Consider the following 7,236-nt stretch of genomic DNA (forward strand, 5'->3'; position numbering starts at 1 on the left):
CAGGTGGCCGTAGTTTTTATGTGACGTCTTCTTTCTCCCTGGAGTCATACCTAAGAAACCTATTTCACCACACAATTATCACATATTTTATGCCAAAAAAGTTTTGCCCAAAATAATAAGAGTGTGACCATTATATGAAGTTAATTTTTTAAAATAAATCTGATATTGTAATATAAGAAAAAAACAACAATATAAGAGCAAAAACAAGGAGAGCACAGTAAACAGAGAAATGGAACACATGATCTTTAAATCACTTCTTTCAATGGGGACCACCATGCTTTTTTCAATCACTTCTTTCAGTGGTAACCCCATGATCTTTTAAACTATTTATTGCAATAGAAACATTGTGATATTTAAAACCACTTCTTTCAGTGCAATGGAGGACTGGGGACAGATGAAGTGAGAAGAGATTGCCACTAGGAAAAACAATTTTTCCTCTAAACCAGATCCAGATCTGTGGGATCTTTTCTACAGCACTGCACCTTATCAAACACAGCTACCCCCGCCCCTAATAAAAAGGGATGTATAGTTCACCATAAGAAGGATACTGTGTTCCCTCACTTATCGTGGGGGTTAGTGTTCCAGGACCACCTGCAATAAGTGAAACTCCGCGAAGTAGGGACACTATATTTATTTTAATATTTATACATTATTTTAGTAGTTATACACTATTTTAAGTCTTTATCAACCAATCGTGTGTTGATAAATTGCATCCTTCTCCTCCCATTGCCACTTGGGCTCCTTTTCTATCCCTTCGGCTTCTCCTTCCTCCCCTCCTTAGGCTGTAAATTGTAATTTTTTATGATTTATTATACTCTTTTAGAGTTTATTGGAAAATCCACGAAAAGTGAACTGCGAAGTAGTGAGGGAACACTGTATATAGTTTTCCAAGGACAAGACAAAATGAAATATAGTGGTGCTCTTCCTCCTGCATGAAGCCTCCCAAGCCCCTCCAGACCCTTGCATCTCTCCTCTATAATCATAACCATGAACTATATTTTATTCCACTTTATTCTTACAAATATTAAATATGTTCTATCTTACTTCTGAGTCAGGAAACATTGCCCTTTGCCTGATCTAGGTTAAAAGGCAAACTATCCAGCTATTGTGCCACGCTGGGAAACAGCCCTAGGTGTGGCTCAGAAAGGAAACTTTGGCCATTTCAACATTCTTTATTTGGCTGGCCTGGGAAACGACCTTTACACAATCTCATCATCTCCATGCCCAGAAATCCAAAGAAATAACTAAGATCAGCAGCTACCATATTTGTATCTATTCCTTTCTATGTAACTTTTATCCTTTTATATAATGTATCTATTTCCCAAATCTGAGACGTATAAACAGTAAATTTATTCTTCCTTATTCTTAAATGCACTAAATATAAGAAACTATTTGAACAGCCTAACTCAAGCCAATGGGCCATTGCTTAAGAATGCATATATATATTCAGGCCTGTAGCGAGGGGGTGGTTTTAGGGGTTCAACCCCCCCCCCCCGAAATTTTTCAGGTTATGAAAAAAATCTGGTTTTACTCATGAATTTTAACTGGTTAACCAAATCCCCATGCTAAGTCTATGAGACACAAAACATTAAGAGTCCCTCCAGGCACTATCTCAAGCAGATATTGACAGGTTTGTAGCAGGGAGGGGTGTGTGCTAGGGGTTCACCCCCCCCCCCCGAAATTTTCAAAACCCCTCCCGAAATTTTTTTCTGGCTACGGCCCCAGGGAGCCCATGATGGCGCAGCAGGTTACACCGTTGAGCTGCTGAACGTGCTGACCGAAATGTTAGCAGTTTAAATCCAGGGAGCAGGGTGAGCTCCTACTGTTAGCCCCAGCTTCTGCCAACCTAGCAGTTCGAAAACATGCAAATGTGAGTAGATCTATAGGTACCACTCAGTCGGGAAGGTAACTGCGCTCCATGCAGTCGTTCCAGCCGCATGACCTTGGAGGTGTCTACAGACAACGTCGGCTCCTCGGCTTAGAAATGGAGATGAGCACCAACCCCCAGAGTCGGACACGACTAGACTTAATGTCAGGGGAAAACCTACCTTTATTATAGGCAGTAGCTCCCAACAGCTCAGCTAGTCACCTCAATAGACATCATTGTTTGCCCTAACCCAAACTAAGACTACAGAGATCAGCTTTCATTGTCCTCAGGAGTCTGGGTTTCATAATCCCATCATTCCCACCCTGGACCACTGCTGGCCTGGAATGCCAGCACTGAAAGCTCCTCCTGCCTGGCTGGGAGGGGACCTCCAGCAACATCATCAGAGCTCAACCAATCAGAGACAGTGAAGGGAAGACTCAAACTTGGACAATGTTATAAAACTGGTTGCAGAACACCATTTCCTTTATGTTTGTACTTTTGAGCAAGAGCCCACGTGCATCCGTTCTTGGCCAAGAATGTATTAAAACACCTCTGTCCTTTGTCTTCGCTTCCTTGTGAGTCTTTAATCTAGAACTTTGGTTATTACTTTTGGTTAGCATAAGGCTTGCCAGGCAGTTCACTCTCGTTTTATTGTGGTCTAAATTCTATTTCAACAGCTGGTAATGGCTGATCGGCAGGACCCACATCACAGCTACAGACCTCAACGGCACAGATAATGGGACGGAATGGCAAGGGCCATTCAGTGTCATCAGGCCGCCTGGGAGACATGGCTTGGCATTGCAAACATTTCCAGCTGGGTTCACCTCAGAACCAGCCTAACTGTTTACATGGGCCCAAAGTTGGGGATATTCCAAATTTTGGTCAACAATTCAGTGCCACAATCCCCCCACTTTGTTTAAATATGGGTCAAGGCTATGTTAAACTGCCCTAAGTTACCCTGGATCAGTTCTGAGTGGCCTTTAACCACTATGAAGCTAGTCCAGGCTCCCTGGGTATTTTATTTTACAGTTTTTAATGGTTTAAGGTGATTTTGACTACTCTATCTTTCATTCAGTTTTAATGTTTATATGCTGCAGGTTATAAATCATAATTTTAGTTTTGTGAGCCGCTTTAATAACAACAAAGTTAAAACACTTCATAAACTCCATATATGTAAGGCAGGAATGAAGGGGTAGGAGGAAATGGCCATATAAGGAGGTACGAGCAGGCCAGGAACACAGCCGATGGGTTAACACATGGTTTCCCTGAAATCATGTGTTTTGAGAGAAACGAAAGTAATGAAATGTAATACTGCACCACAAATATGCACCAATGGTTTGATATGTGGGCGGTCGTAAACTGAACCCACTGAATTGTATAAATAGACACTCGACCCTGTCTGCGGGGTTCTCCCTTTTCAGCATCTAGTTGTGCGTGGGATGAACCTCTGCAGCTGCAGGAAACTTTTAGTAAACTGCTTTCTTTGGAAAAAACCTCCAGTTGTCTGTCTCCTACTTCCACTGCGTCCGCACAGACACACAAGCCGAGAAGAGGGGAAGTCTGGTTTCCGCTACATTTTCTGGTGACCCCGACGTGATTCCACAATAAGACGGACCAGGAGATCGGAGACGGATCCCGTTGGCGGGACGGTCCCAACTCGGCGGTGGGGGCCAGAGGCAACTACCGTGAGACGAGAAGGGGCCCCTGAATATTGTAAGACCGGCTGCGGTACTTGCCTCTGATGCCAACGCCGGCCGACGGTGGGAGCCGCAACGACAGCGAGGTTCCAAAGAAACCAGGCAGGGAAAAGGATCCAGGGAAAAGTCCAGGGGCGAAGGTTGGTCCGACGTCTACAGCAATCTGGCAAGTATAGTGGTTAAAATGAGACACTAAGGGAACAGCGCCGGGAGGGACACAAAGGTTCCCAGGGAGGTATAAAGGGGTTCTGTCTTGTTATTCCTGACACACACCGTTGAGTGTCCAGGTGCCCAGTCCAAGGCAGTCCCCTCTATTAGGCAGGATGGGAGGCAGTGGGTTCAAATCCACCACCCCATTACAGTGTATGTTAGACAATTTCGGCTCAGTTGCAAGTAGAGCCGTAGAAGGAATTCCCCAGAGAACAAGACTTGTGAGGGTGCCCCAAGACCAAGTCGTGCAGGGCTCATGAGGAGTCGCAACTCCCGGGGAAAGGAAAAAAAAAAAACTGTTTGATTTCTTTGTCATGTGTGGGGAATAATGAGTTTCAAGTTCTGCATGTTTCGTGGTAATATTGAAGTGAAAATGAAAAATGAGTCTATAGATTTACACAAAAAATGTTGAGCACAAATATCTAGAAATGTTTTATTACGGTTGAAAAAAAAATCTGATTCGAAGAGGGTCTGTGTTAGTTTGCTTTTGCTGACAAGCTGCAGAGAGGCGAGAAAAAGGGAGGGAGTTAAAGTGGTGTTGAGGCTCAGAAAGTTTTTTTCCTTGTTATTTCTGAGGAACAAAGGCTGTTTTCTTAAAAAGTTTTCCTTTGCACCTGGGCCTCATGCCAAAAAGATAGTGGGAAAATCTTGGCAACAGTTCAAGGTAAAAACTCCCTGTTATTCTTGTTAAAACTCAGGCAGAAATGCCCAGAGAAAGATAATGGAATTCCAGTGGACAGCCAAGGTCAATGAAAGCCGCTGTAAAAATGTAATGTGAATTTAATATGAAAAAAAGAAAGAAAGAAAATGATGATGTAAATGTGTGTATATATATATATATATTGGGGTTCTGTCTTTCACCTGGATCTTAAATCCTTGCTTTTGGACTTATTTTGGGACAACTGGGTGAGAATGTTTCATGAGCTGAGATAGAGTGTGTGACTTTATCTAAACAACTAACCACTAATCAGAATTCCTGTGGACCTTGTGTGAATGAGATGTATGTGTTGAATTCAAAATGCATAAAGAGTTATAAACAATGTTAGTAGATTTGTTCAGAAGCAATTCGGAAGCTGTAGATATTTTTTTTGGAAAAAAAAATGGTCTTAGGCTTGAAAAAAAAAAAAATCCTTGTTTTGAAAGAACAATGCTTCAGTGTTTTTAGAGAACATGGTGCTACAGACTTTAAACCCCTTACAGGTTATAGGGAAATGTTGGAGGTTCTTTTTTTTTTTTGCAGCACTTTGGAATACAAGGAGAGGAGTTATTGGTTGTAGAGACTTTGTATGGAAAACTGTCACAAGTTGGCAGTGCAAGAAAAAATATATATATATATTTGTTTTTGAAAAAAAAAATTGACCCCATATTCCTGACACAGAAGGATTAAGAACTGACATTGATTTTTAAATTTTTGATTGACATTTTATTCAAAAAGGGAGCTAGTGCCCAAGTGATAAAAAGTTATCCTTTTGAGAACCAAAGACATGATATAATTGGCTACGTCTCATGTTGCTTCATAATAATTTTGTGAGATTTGGATTCTGGGCTTTGTGATTTTGGCCCAACTCTTTCTAAAGGTTACGGAAAGGAAGGACTAGGACTTTTGTAAACGGGACATTAGATCATGCAAATAGGGGCATTTTTTTCCATCGCCCCCAGCCTGGATTTTGCCAGATTTGAGAAGCGGCAGGAGGCTTTTCAACGTGTGTTACTAACAAATTTTGAGCTGTTCAACGAGTCGGTGTAAAAGGGGAATTGAGTAAGTTTAACACTGCAGCAGGACTGGAGTGGAAGATTGCATTGCAGCAAGTGGATACACGATTGTTAAATCGTTTGCGGAAAGGAAAAGAAAAAGATGCGGAGAAGAAAGATTTTGTTGGATTTCAAGACAGATGAGTGTGTTGTCAAAGGCACAGCCTCTGAGGAGGCCTGCCTTGGATGTGGGCGAAACGACTAGAGAGAGTGCTTCAAGAGCCATACAGCCTGGAAGGATGAGTATTTCCCTCCCCTTCTTTTCCCTCTCATTGTTTTTTGCTACAGGTCCTGAACTCCTGTATGGGATAAACCCAGAAGTCTATGAGACATGTTTATTGAGAGGCCTGGGAGGGCCTATAGGTGTTGCTGAGTGCTAAGGCTGTGATGGAGTGTGGCATAAGGCTGGAGGCTGTAAGGGCTGACCAACTCAACAACATACAATTTTCTATTTTGACCCAACTCTCCTGGATAGGACCTTTTGTAATGGGACATTGCAAATAATTCGGATTTTTGACGGATTTGAGAGACAATGAGGGACTTTTTCATATGCCATCTAACAACCTTGCTTTTTAAGCCAAAAGGAGGATATAGCACGGAGGCAATGTGACAAAGAATAAAATAAGTTAACAATTGCAGCAGGACCAGAGTAAAAAGGATTACTGCAGATCGCGAAAGAAGGCCCATGGAGGAATCATTTCTCAAGAGGCCATGGAGGGGTCGTTTGGGAGCTGAATAGTGGCCTACCTGCCCCACCCGTGGAGAGACAAGGGATTTCAACAAGATTGGCTGAGACAAAAGTGATGCCGAACAGGATGATCGACAGATGGGTAATCCGTTCCCCCTCCCCCATTCTCTCTCACTGTCTTCCTGCTTTCTTTTTCAGCTTTTTTTTTTGGACTCCTGTTCCTAAATTGGAGATCCATAAGGCATTGTTACTGAGAGGCCTGTTTTCCAAAAATGGAGCATTATTACTGGAAGGCCTGTTTTGGAATCCAAAACAGTTTAAGTCTACCCCACCCACACGCTGGGTATACTAAGTATGACAGCTAAAGCCCTGTAAGAGATGGGAATTTTCTTTACAGACTTTTTCTTTACACAGAGACAATTCTTAGAGACTAGAGACTTGATTGGACAAAGAGACTTTCTTCAAATTAACTGAACATTATTCCTTTGATCAAGGAAGAGGAAACACATCCCCAGTTTGACTTTATGCCAAAGACTGAAAAGACCTGAAAGTTGGACATGTATGTGAATGGCCACCTCTGGCCATAGCAACAAATCCATCATCGGAAGAAGCCAAATGACTGGGCTAGATCAGAATTCTACTGTGGACTATGTCCTTTCTAAAACCTGATTAATATTTTTAATCCTCATGTGTTGTTTACCTCTGGTGATGAAACTATGTACAAATGCTATTCTGCGCTCATTTTCCACTGAAAAGATAGCTTGGCTGCAAGCTAGAAGGGATTGGAGGGACCCATAAGTCTGCTCATTTAGTTTGCTTCAGCTTTTGTATACACGCTTCGCAAAAAAAAAATGGGGGAATAAGGCAGGAATGAAGGGGTAGGAGGAAATGGCCATATAAGGAGGTACGAGCAGGCCAGGAACACAGCCGATGGGTTAACACATGGTTTCCCTGAAATCATGTGTTTTGAGAGAAACGAAAGTAATGAAATGTAATACTGCACCACAAATATGCACCAATGG

This window comes from Anolis carolinensis, chromosome 1 (assembly GCF_035594765.1).
Source record: "Anolis carolinensis isolate JA03-04 chromosome 1, rAnoCar3.1.pri, whole genome shotgun sequence".
NCBI lineage: Eukaryota > Metazoa > Chordata > Lepidosauria > Squamata > Dactyloidae > Anolis > Anolis carolinensis.